Source organism: Arvicola amphibius, chromosome 3 (genome assembly GCF_903992535.2).
Source record: "Arvicola amphibius chromosome 3, mArvAmp1.2, whole genome shotgun sequence".
NCBI classification, from domain to species: Eukaryota; Metazoa; Chordata; class Mammalia; order Rodentia; family Cricetidae; genus Arvicola; species Arvicola amphibius.
Genome location: NC_052049.1, coordinates 156,062,659 through 156,074,149, shown reverse-complemented (window position 1 = coordinate 156,074,149; position 11,491 = coordinate 156,062,659). Strand labels below are relative to the sequence as shown.

General features: G+C 41.1%; 1 non-coding gene across 1 annotated transcript; it reads right to left on the bottom strand.

Annotated features, from left to right (window-relative positions):
• Positions 1-8,057: 8,057 nt before the first annotated feature.
• LOC119810987 lies at positions 8,058-8,164 on the bottom strand. Its single transcript, XR_005284908.1, has one exon. It is a non-coding gene; the product is annotated as a U6 spliceosomal RNA (small nuclear RNA).
• Positions 8,165-11,491: the final 3,327 nt, after the last annotated feature.

Genomic DNA, 11,491 nt, shown 5'->3' with positions numbered 1-11,491 from the left:
ACTGCTAAGCCATCTCTCCAACCTCAACCATGGCAAGTCTTACAAAGAAAAACATTTAATTGGGATTGTGTGGTAGTTTGAATGTGATTGGCCTCCATAATCTCATAGGGAGTGCGCCTATTAGGAGGTGTGACTTTGTTGGAGTGGGTATGACCTTGCAGGAGCAAGTGTGTCACTGTGGGGACAGACTTTGATGTTTCCTATGCTCAGGATGCCACCCAGTGTCTTAGTTGACTTCTTGTTGTCTGTAAAATGTAGGAATCTCTTTCCAGGGAATAAAGACAATAAAAAACAAAACAAAAAACACACAAGAAAAAAGTGGGCTGGAGAGATGGCTCAGAAGTTAAGAGCTCTGACTGCTCTTCCAGAGGACCTGAGTTCAATTCCCAGCAACCACATGGTGGTTCACAACCATCTATAAGTAGATCTGGTGCCCTCTTCTGGCATGTAGGCATACATGCCAGCAGCAATACATTGTATGCATAATAAATAAATTTAAAAGGGGGGGCTGAAGAGATGGCTCAGTGGTTAAGAGCATTGACTGTTCTTCCAGAGGACCTGGGTTTAATTCCCAGCACCCACATGGCAGCTCACAACTGTCTGTAAGTCCAAGATCTGACACCCTCACATAGGCATATATGCAGGCAAAACACCAATGCACATAAAATAAAAATAAATATATTTTTAAAATGTAGGAATCTCAGCTACTGTCTGCCTGCATGCTGCCAAGCTCCTGTCATGATGATAATGGACTGAAACTCTGGAACTGTAAGCAAACCCCAATTAAAAGCTTTTCCTTTATAAGAGTTGCTGTGGCGGATCTCTGAGTTCGAGGCCAGCCTGGTTTACAAGAGCTAGATCCAGGACAGGCTCTAGAAACTACAGGGAAACCCTGTCTCGAAAAACCAAAAAAAAAAAAAAAAAAAAAAAAAAAAAAGAGTTGCTGTGGCCGGCCGTGGTGGCACACACCTTTAATAATCCCAGCACTCGGGAGGTAGAGGCCCACAGATCTCTGTGAGTTCAAGGCCAGCCTGGTCTACAGAGTGAGTTCCAGGACAGGTTCCAAAGCTACACAGAGAAACCCTGTGTCAAAAAACAAAACCGAGAGCTGGGCGGTGGTGGCGCACGCCTTTAATCCCAGCACTCGGGAGGCAGAGGCAGGAGGATCTCTGTGAGTTCGAGGCCAGCCTGGTCTACAAGAGCTAGTTCCAGGCCAGGCTCTAAAAAAGCTGCAGAGAAACCCTGTCTTGAAAAACCAAAAAAAAAAAAAAAAACCCGAAATATAACAAAAAGGAAAAAAAAAAAAAAAAAAAGAACATGTCTAAATAAGGAAACAGACCTTGATGGCTGCTGTAGGGACAAAAGCCTAAAGGTTTATAGCAAAGCAGAGGGAAGGGCAAGGCCTCCAGAGCCACGTGCTCATGTGGGCCAGTGTTCCTTCAAGGACTCCTCCACGGCCTGTGCATCAGCGCCTGCCTCCAGGTTCCTACCTGGTTTGAGTTCCTTCTTTGGCTTCCCTCCATGGACTGACACTCAGGATATGTAGGCTGAATGATCCCTTTCCTCCTGGAGTTGCTTTCGGATGTGGTGCTTTATTACAGCAAGAGAGACCCTAAATAAGCCAACCTTGTTGACCACTTCTTTGTTCTTGAGCGTTTTTTCCTCTGGTGTCTCTAACCACATCTGCTCCTGTGTTTTTTTTTTTTTTTTAACTGTCTTCCTACTCCTCCTCAGATTCTTTTCAAGATCCATCTTCTATGGTAGTTGGTGTCACTTCATGCTCTGTACCAGCTTTTTCTATTTTCCTGTTCCTAACTAATCTAGCATTCCTAGGCATTTTCTTTCTTTCTGAGACAATGTTTCTATTTAGTTCTTGCAAGTCTCAAACTCCTCATATAATAAAGAAGGAACTTCAACTTTCAAACTTGTCTTAGCCTCTTTGAGTGTTGAACGTATAGGTACGCATTATTATAATCACTATAATTTTATCTTAAACTTGTACTTTGAGCCCAGTGTAGCAGAGCATACCTGGAGTCGCTGTACGTGAGCAGGAGGAGGCAGGAAGATGATTCTCCTCAGCTACAGAGGGAGTTCAAAACCAGCCAAGGCTTTATGAACCAGGTCTCCAATAAACAAACAACAAAGAAACTCTGCTTATATAATAGAATGTGTGTGTGAGCAGGGAGATACACACAACCTGTGTGCCTCTCATTTCACCCGTTGCATTAACACAGCCGTGGCACCTCACGAGCACAGAGTTCCGGTTGGTTCACCACACATCCAACTGCAGTGAAGGTGAAAATGAGTACAGGGTAGGTGTTCTCCATCTAAATCCACACAGTGACGTCTGGCTCTCCACAGAGGGCCCAGAACTTGCAATGGCATTTTAAGAAATATCTATGAGTACAGACCTTAATGCTCTGCCTTTATACTGAAGATAATGACATAGAAAGAAAAAGAGAAGGCAACCCCTAATTTCCATTCGGTCATTCCTTGTTCATAATTAGGCAAGACACGGAGCATGTGTCCTAGGCTAAATGTGCTAGAATAACAATGTGACAGCTGTAGTGGCTTCCTTAGCAGGTGTGTGTGTGTGTGTGTGTGTGTGTGTGTGTAGAGGTGGTGTTTATATAAAGTCACCTTTGAAGAGAGCTTTGAGATATCCTGTCAGGGGCATGTTCAGGGAATGAAGGATTGCTGTGCTTTCTCTTTTCCCATAATAAATCATCTTGAAAATCAGAACAACCGAAGGTTGCTCATATCCTGAACTCCAGTCAGAGAGTTGGGAATGCATTGATAAACCAATTTTGTTGTTGTTGTTTTGGTTTGGTTTTGTGGTTTTTTTAAGACAGGGTTTCTCTGTGTAGCTTTGGAGTCTGTTCTGGAACTCGCTCTGTAGATAGACCAAGTTGGCCTTGAACTCACAGAGATCTGCCGGCCTCTGTCTACGAGTGCAGGGATTAAAGGTGTGTGCCACCACCGCCTAACTGATAAACCAACTTTGAGGGGAGTTATGTTTGCATAGTCCTGTTCTTTGTGTCATTATTTCTAAAAACTCCTTTTCTTTTTCTTTTCTTGAGGGTGGGTGGGCTTCAAAACAGGTTTTTCTATTTAGCAGCCTGGAACTTACTCTGTAGACTTGACCTTACAGAGATCTGCCTGTCTCTGCCTCTCAACTGATGGGATCAAAGGCAGGTGCCACAACACCACATGCATGGTTGCTTATAATTTAAATCTATTTTTCCATTACCAACATTAGAACCAAGGAGCTAGAATGAGACTGAGCTATGGATCTTATATAGAAAGATAAAAAGCTATAACCATGCTAGCTGGTCAGATGGCTCAGTGGGGAAAGGCACTGGCCGACAGACTTCATAATCTAAGGCATATCTCCAGAAGGAGGGAATTGACTCCCCAACATTGTCTTCTAACTTCTACACAAGCCCAGTGGTGTGTATGCACTCACCCACATACAAATAAATGTAATTTAAATTTTTAAAAAGAAAAAAAGGCTATAATCAAAACAGAGTTCTAATTTTTTTTCATGTTGAAGAAGTCACCTTTAAAATTGGAATAAACTTCATCTTTAGAGCCTTGCTGGTTAGTTAATGTAACGCAGTATGTCATCTGGGAAGAGGTGACAGTCCATTAAGGAATTGCCTCCATTTGAGTGGCCAATGAGCATATCATTTTCTTGATAAATGATTGCGGTGGGAGGACCCATACTACTATAAGTGGTTCCATCCCTGGATAGGAGGGCTTGGATTGCAAAAGAGAGCAAGCCATGGGATGCAAGTCAGTAAGCAGCATTCCTCATGCTCTCTGCTTCAGTTCCTGCTCTGAGTTCCTATCTCAGCTTCCTAGTGATGGGTTCTTACTAGGAAGCCAAATAAACCATTTCCTCCCCCTAACTGTTTTCGGTTTTGGTGTCTTATTACAGCAACAGAGAAACGAACTAGAACAAGAGTCCTTTTATCTTTACAGAAAACAAACGTGTGGGCTTTCTCCTACCACCTCACCAAACCTTTCTCCTATTATCAACATAGTATAGTAGTTGACACATTTGTTACAATTGGCAAACTGATACTGATACATTTTACTAAAGTCTATAGTTCACATTAGAGTTCATTCTGGCTGTGTTATAGCCTATATGTTTAGATAAAATATATAATGACATCCATCTGTACTGCACAATTTTATCACTTGTTTAGTTAGGGTTATTATTGCTGTAATGAAACACTATGACCTAAGACAAATCCAGGAGGAAAGGGTTTATTTCATCACCAAAGGCAGTCCGGGCAGGAACTCTTAACAGGGCAGGAACTCTTAACAGGAAAGGAACATGGAAGCCGGAATTGATGTAGAGACCACAGAGGAATGCTTCTTACTGGCTTGCTCCTCAAGGTTTACTCAGTGCTCAGGACCACCAGCCTAGGGGTGGCACAGCCCACAATGGGATGGCCCCTTATCCATCAATCACCAATTAAAAAAAATGCCTCTCATTTGGTGGTAGTGGCACAAGTCTTTGATCCCAGCACCCAGGAGGCAGAGGCAGGTGGATCTCTGAGTTCGAAGCCAGCCTGGTCTACAAGAGCTAGTTCCAGGACAGGCTCAAAAGCTACAGAGAAACCCTGTCTCGAAAAACCAAAAAAGAAAATGCCCTGCCAGGCTTGCCTACAAGCAGATCATTTGGAGAGAATTTCTCAGTTGAGGCTCCCTCCTCTGAGATGACTTTAGCTTATGGCTAGTTGGCATAAAACTAGTGAGCACAGAACCCTAAAATTCTGGGCGTAACTCATTAGATCTCATTTCTCCTTCCTTCTCCCATGTTGAGCTTTCAGTTACTTGTAGAAGGAGTGGTGGGCTGCGTCCCGCCACCCAGCTAGCTTTACACCCGAAATAACAACACACAAATTGTATTCTTTTAAACACTGCCTGGCCCATTAGTTACAGCCTCTTATTGGCTAATTCTCATATCTTGCTTTAACCTATATTTAGTAATCTGTGTAGCACCACGAGGTGGTGTCTTACCAGGAAGGATCTTAGCCTGCGTCCATCTCAGAGAGGAGAGCTATGGCATCTGTCTCACTTCCCTTCTTCCCAGCATTCTGTTCTGTCTACTTCACCCACCTATGTTCTGACCTATCAGGCCAAGCAGTTTTCTTTATTAATTAACCAATGAAACAACAGATAGATAGAAGACCTACCTACATCATTTCCCCTTTTTCTGTTTAAACAAAAAAGAAAGGCTTTCACTTTAACATAGTAAAATTACATATAACAAAACAGTTATCAAGCAAAAATTACAGTTACAATATTTATATCTACTTTATCTTTTATCATAACTAAGGAAAACTATAACTATCTATTTATTCTTCAACTCCATCAAAGACTCCAGAAGGACACAATATTACCTAGGTGAACAAGAAGTAAGCAACTTCCAAAACTCTAGAAATGACTGAGACATCTCACTACCTGGACAGTCACCCAAAGTTCTTCTGTACCATTGGTGCATCCATCTTCAGCCTACAGGCCCACAGTATCCAGCAGACTTCCATGAAGCAGGAAATTTCAAAGGCAGTTCAGTCACTATCTGCTGTGTCCTGCAGAATGTCTCGCAGACTCTTTCATGAATCAGGAACCCCGAAAGACCATCTCACCTTTAGGCAAGTTCAACAGTCCTCTCTCTGATGGTTCTCTGTGTCCAGTTTATGCAACAGTCCAGGCAAGAGCAGTTTCTTGCCCATATGGCTATCAAACTCCATAAGGAGCCTCTTCGATGGCCATCTTCCTCTTGAAGTAGACTGGTGCTGCCAGGAGCAGACGTGTCTCATTGTCATGAAAAACCCTAAGTTATTAAAACATTAAATGCCATATTCTGCAGTCTTTGAAAGATATGAAGAATTCCTATCTAACTGAAATATATCTCTATATAGCTAGAAAATCTAACTAGCATGACTACAAGCTTGACTATTATCGATGATTATCCACTAACAACCTATATTTCCTAATTATACATTACATTTTTAAAATGAACTACACAATCATAATACCTTAATCAAGATCAGAAATACATATAACAAGATTGACCTTAAATTTGTATTAATAAAGCAAAATCCATATTAATGCAAATTATTCATATCTATATCATCTCCCTCTTTAAATGTGAAAGAACATTCATAAGCAATATTTGGGAATATGGGCGCAGTTTTTTCTCTCCAAACTGCTTCGTGCTGAATGGGGTCGCTGTTAATCAGGTCTTTCATGGTATATAACCTGTGTGCTAGGTTCATCTCAGTTGGCAGTTGAATGAAGTAATTTCACAGCAACTTTTCAAGAGGGCGTGGTCTATCATACCATATTGGGATAGAAGCAATCCACAGGGTCTCATCCTCTGTGAAAACAAAAGAAGAACTTTTCCAAAGCATCATAACCTTAGATCCAAATTTTGAAGTCAAGGTATTTTCAAAATATATATCTTGGATTAGTTCAGCAGCATTTATAAACAAATATCTTTTAGCAGCTGTTGCTCCTTAGCATTCAAACAATTCAAAGAGAGCATAATAGCATACAGTATCAAGATTCTCTGTGGCTGGGCAGTGGTGGCGCATGCCTTTAATCCCAGCACTCGGGAGGCAGAGGCAGGTGGATCTCTGAGTTCGAGGCCAGCCTGGTCTACAAGAGCTAGTTCCAGGACAGGCTCCAAAGCCACAGAGAAACCCTGTCTCGAAAAACCAAAAAAGAAAGAAAGAAAAAAAAAAAAAGCTAGTTCCAGGACAGGCTCTAGAAACTACAGGGAAACCCTGTCTTGAAAACAAAAACAAAAACAAAAAAAAGATTCTCTGTGTATTTTCCATTATTGTACGGCTTTATTTTAACCTCTATTTCGTTTATTTTTACCTTTATTTTTATTTTTTGAGACAGGTTCTCTGTATATCTTTGTCCTGGAATAACTCTGTAGACCAAGCTGTCCTTGAACTCTCAGAGATCTGTCTGTCTCTGCCTCCCAGGCATTGGGATTAAAGGTGTGTCCTGCCACACCTTAAAGTCACAGAGGTCAATCTACCTCTGCCTCCCAAGTGTTGGGATTAAAGGTGTGTAGCACCACACCCAACTACTCTCTTTCTTTTTTTTTTTACTTAAGAACTTTAACCTTTAGCCTACATATATTTTTAACACACTGTAAACCATCAGAGGATTTCTTTGTCTTTGAATCTCTCTTTACTGTATATCTCTCTTTTTCTGACCATACGAGTCTTTAATTTACCAAGCATTATAGGTAGGATTAGAGCTGTGGCTTTGGCAGCTGGATATAGCCCGTTTCTTAGCTTTCTGCGATTCCTGTCTCATGGAGGAGGTACCGGCTGTAGCCATGTTTATCACCACAACTCTGGCGTTTCAAGGTCCTTGCCAAGCAAGTTTCATCAGTGTGCTTGCAAACCACAGCATAAAACTAGTGAGCACAGAACCCTAAAATTCCAGGTGTAACTCATTAGATCTCATTTCTCCTTCCTTCTCCCATGTTGAGCCTTAAGTCACTTTTTAATTTATATATATATATATATATATATATATATATATATATATATGTACATGAGAATTTTGCCTGCATGTGCATATGTGCACAATGCATGTGACTAGTGCCCACAGAGGCTAGAAGGGACACCCTGGAACTGGAGTTACAGATTGTCAAGAGCCACCAAGGGGGTGCTAGAAATAGAGTTTGAATCCTCTGCAAAAGCAACAAGTGTGTGGGTGTGTGTTTTTTGTTTTGTTTTATTTTTGTTTTTGCTTTTTCAAGACGGTTTCTCTGTAGTTTTGAAGCCTGTCCTAGAACTCACTCTGTAGACTAGGTTGACCTTGGCTTCAAACTCACAAAGATTCACCTGTCTCTGCCTCCCAAGTGCTGGGATTAAAGGTGTGTGCCACTAGCATCAGCGTGTAACAAGTGCTCTCAACTGCTGAGCTGTCCTTCCACCCATCTCTAGTTTCAGAACATCACATAGTTGGAAGCACACAGTATAGAAACTTTTCTTTTTTTTTTTTTTTTTTTTCTTAAAAATATGGAACGCTTCACGAATTTGCGTGTCATCCTTGCGCAGGGGCCATGCTAATCTTCTCTGTATCGTTCCAATTTTAGTATATGTGCTGCCGAAGCGAGCACTAGAAACTTTTCTAATTAGCTTTTTTTCATTAAGTAATATGCACTTGGAATCTCTCTATGTCTTCTTGTTGCTTTACAGAATTTTTGTTTGAGATAGGCTCTCATAATGTAACTCACTATGTAACCCAGGCTGGCTCCAACCTCCCAGTGCTGCAATTACAGGTACCAGTCACCTTACCTAGATTTCTAGCTAATCTTTTTAAATAGCCCTAAACAATAAACTAAAATATACATTTCACAGTTTGTTTATTTGTTCATCTATGAAAGGTCATCACCTAGGAGACTTCTAGTTTATTCTAGTTTGGGGCAACTGCAGACAGGCTACCATGAAGATATATGGTCAGGTTCTTTGGTAGATATATGTTTCAAAATCCTTTGAGTGAAAATACCAAAGACTACAACTCATAGATTAAATGACAAGGCTCTGTCTAACTGCAATAAGCTGCTCAAACCATCATATAAAGGACCTGTGCCATTTTGCATCACCAGGAGCAATGGCAGTTCTTGATTTTTACATCTTTTCTGACACCTAGTGATGTTAGTGTTCTGGACTTTGGCCATCCTAATATAAATATAGTATCTCCCTATTGTTTGACTTTGTTATCTCTTAGTCTTTATATTAGTTAATTTTCTATTGTGCTAAAACACCACGAGCAAAGCAATTTATAGAAGGAAGAGTTTGTTTGGACTTATGGTTCTTAACAGATAAGAGTCCATTACAGCAAGAGATCATGGCAGCAGACAGCATTCATGGTAGGAGTAACAACTGAGTGCTCACCTGGAACTGCAAGCAAGAAGCAGAGAATGCAAACTCAACATTGCTTGACATTTTAAACTCTCAAAACCTGACTTTAGTGACATACTTCCGATAGTAGGACCACACCTCCTAGGTCTCCCTAAACACACCACAAATTGGGGACCATGTTGTAGTGGCATTTCAATTATATTTTAATAAATAAAGCTTTCCTGGGGATAGGGAGAGTAAAACAGCCACACTGATCAGCCTTAGAGACCAGGCAGTGATAACACACCCCTTTAATCTCAGAAGCCACACTAGTTGCCATAGAAACTAAATGGTACTTGCCTTTAATCCCAGAACTAGAGAGTATTATAAAATGGGAGGAAATAGCTCTCTTCAGATTTTAATTTTTTGTTTTTCTAAGACAGTATCTTTAAGACAGTGATCCTCCTGCCTCAGTCTCCTTAGTGTGGGATTATAAATATGTATTACAACACTTGGTTGGCCAACAATTAACTTAAGTTTCATATTACATTACAAATATTATTTGTAATATATATATGTAAATAATAAATTAAATTATCAGCCAGGTGTGGTAGAGCATGCCTATAACTGCAGCACTTGGGAAGGAGAGGCCGGCAGATCTCTGTGAGTTCCAGGCCAGCCTAATCGATTTAGTGAGCTCCAGGCCAGCCAGGGCTACGTAGAGAAAGAACTTGCCTGCAAAAAAAAAAAGATGTGTCATGGACAGTGAATATGAGTGTTGATTTCACCATTTGCAAGCTGGGGATGATATCCAGAACTCCAAAACCAAAGATCAACAGTGTGTGCACCCCCGTGCATGCATGTGTGTGTGTGTGTGTGTGTGTGTGTATGCACACATGCACGTGTAAGCAGGTATGTGTGTATGTGCATATATATCTGTATTTGTGGAGTCTAGTAAGCTTAGGCATCGCTTTTCAGGACTGTGCATCTTGTTTTTAAACAGGGTTGCTCTCTAGGACCTGGTCAGGCTGGGCTGGCAGAGCTCTGAGGCCCTTTTATTATTGCCTCCCTCGTGCTGACATAATAGAAGTGTGCCACTCGGCCTTGCTCTTTACATGTGTGCTGAGCTGTGAACTGAGATCATCATACTTGCACAGCAAGCAATTCCCTGACATAGACATCTGTCTCGCCCCTTAGTGTTTTGTTCTCATTTTTAGTAATTGATTTATTTTTATGTGTATGAGTGCTTTTGCCTGAAAATGTGTATGTGCTCCACTTTTGTGTCTGGTGGCCATAGCAGTATCATGTCCTCTGGAGCTGAAATTTGTATGCTGCAATGTGGGTGCTTGTGACCCAAACCGAGGTCCTCTGCAGGAGCAGTAAATACTCTTTACCAAGTCAGATTGCAAGAATTTTTTTTCAATTTTTAATATTTTTATATGGATCTTTTTCCTGCATGTATGTCCATACACCACTACAGTGCCTGTGGAGGCCAGAAAAGCATATTGGGTCCCCTGGAACTGGAGATGCAGAGAGTTGTGAGCTGCCTTGTGAATGCTAGGAATTGAACCTAGGTTCTCTTAAAAAGTAGCCAATGCTCTTACTGAGCCATCTCTCCGCGTCCCATCATCAGCAGGCTTTTGAGACAAGTGCTTTCTCTACGGAAGAATCTTGCCGGCCTAGCCTCACACTTTAAAACCCTTCTTTTTCTATCTTTCTTTGTATCTGTTTACACCTGTGGATGTATGTGTATTGGTGCACACGCTGAGGTTAGAGGGTAATTTTGGGGAGTTGATGCTCTTGTATCATATGTAGATTCTGGGAACTGAATTTAAGTTGTCTGCTTAGCCATCTCAACAGCCCTGGTTTTGAACATTTGATTCTCTTTCAACAGGGCTATGATTTCAGGGTGTACAGCCATGCCTAGATTTATTGCTGTTATTATTATTTTTGTGGGAGTAAGGGTGCATATAATGGGAAAAGTAGGCTATTTGTCTATAACGACAAGCTAAAATTCCAGTGGAAAAGATATTAAATGGCAAAAGCATTTACATATACTTAAATAACATGAAACTGGAGAGTCTGAAAAATTTAAATGTTTGAGGTAGAAAAGATACTAAAATTTATATTTCAAGTCACCTCATTTTTTTTGAAAGATTTATTTATCATGTGCATAGTATTCAGTCTGCCTTTATGTCTGCAGCCAGAAGAGAACACTAGATCTCATTACAGATGGTTGTGAGCCACCATATGGTTACTGGCAATTGAACTCAGGGCCTCTGAAACATCTCCCCAGCCCCCCAGCCAGTGCTCTTAACCACTGAGCCATCTCTCCAGCCCCAAGTCACCTCTTTAATAGATATGGAAACAGCAATTCTGAGCCTGTACATTTGCTCAGTGGATAAACAGACTTGTCATAATAGCTTGGCAACTTGAGTTTGATTCCTGGAACCCAGGTAAAGATTCAAGCAGAGAACCGACCGCACAAGGTTGTCTTCTTTCCCTCACACTGATTCGTCAGTTCTCCTATTCCTTCTGCTGCCCCTGATGATTTCGAAACAAGAAAGAAATAGCTCTAAGATGAGAAAGTGCCCAGTTTATTC